This window comes from Mandrillus leucophaeus, unplaced genomic scaffold (assembly GCF_000951045.1).
Source record: "Mandrillus leucophaeus isolate KB7577 unplaced genomic scaffold, Mleu.le_1.0 Scaffold162, whole genome shotgun sequence".
NCBI lineage: Eukaryota > Metazoa > Chordata > Mammalia > Primates > Cercopithecidae > Mandrillus > Mandrillus leucophaeus.
The window spans coordinates 258,948-260,012 of record NW_012101610.1 but is presented as its reverse complement, the minus strand read 5'-3'; the positions used below and the strand labels follow the sequence as shown (position 1 = coordinate 260,012).

Genomic DNA, 1,065 nt, shown 5'->3' with positions numbered 1-1,065 from the left:
TTTTTTTTTTTTTTTTTTGAGACAGAGTCTCGCTCTGTTGCCCAGGCTGGATTGCGATGGTTCAATCTCAGCTCACTGCAACTTCCACCTCCGCCTCCTGGGTTCAAGCGATTCTCCTGCCTCAGCCTTCCGAGTAGCTGGGATTACAGGTGCCTGCCACCACACCTGTCTAATTTTTTGTATTTTTAGTAGAGACAGGGTTTTGCCACATTGGCCATGCTGGTGTTGAAATCCTGACCTCAGGTGATCCACCCGCCTCGGCCTCCCAAAGTGCTGGGATTATACGCATGAGCTAGCACACCTGGCCTTAGCTTCAACTCTTAGAATGTAAATGAGCCTCTGTCCATTTGTAAAGGCATGGGTAATCCCCTGGGTATAATTCAACTGGGGAAGCTTCACTCTTGGTGTTTGTTTTCTTTCTGAGGGTATTTTACAAGAAGGAGGAGTGTGACTTCACAGAGTGAAGCACTTAGAATCTGGGGTTGAGCCCTGGTAGGATGTCTAGTATCATGCATGACAATGACATAGGATTCGCTGATACCTCATTAGTCACTGATTGATTTCTCACACCAAAATAGATGCACACACAAGAAAACCCACCATGGATGATACCATCCATTACACTTAGAAATAGAAATTTAGAGACCAGATGTTTGACATACTAAGAAAGATTGGTAGAAAGCTTCATAGAGGAAGTAACATTTGTGCTGGGTCATAAAGAACAAGTAGCAGGCCGGGTGCAGTGGCTCACACCTGTAATCCCAGCACTTCGAGAGGCTGAGGTGGGCGGATCACTTGAGGTCATGAATTAGAGACCAGCCTGGCCAACATGGCGAAATCTTGTCTCTACTGAAAATACAAAAATTAGCTGGGAGTGGTGGTGAGCGCCTGTAATCCCAGCTACTCAGGAGGCTGAGGCAGGAGAATCGTTTGAACCCACGGGTCCGCGCGGGTTGGTCTGGAAATCCTGACCAACCTCTGCAGTTGCAGTGAGCCAAGATCACACCACTGTACTTCAGCCTGGGCGACAGAGCGAGACTGTCTCAAAAAAAAAAAAAAAAAAAA

At 46.9% G+C, this 1,065-nt stretch overlaps 1 protein-coding gene across 1 annotated transcript in view; it reads right to left on the bottom strand.

The window, feature by feature from the left end:
• The window catches only part of DNAH3 (dynein, axonemal, heavy chain 3), a 224,672-nt gene that overhangs the window by 201,823 nt on the left and 21,784 nt on the right, over positions 1 to 1,065 (bottom strand).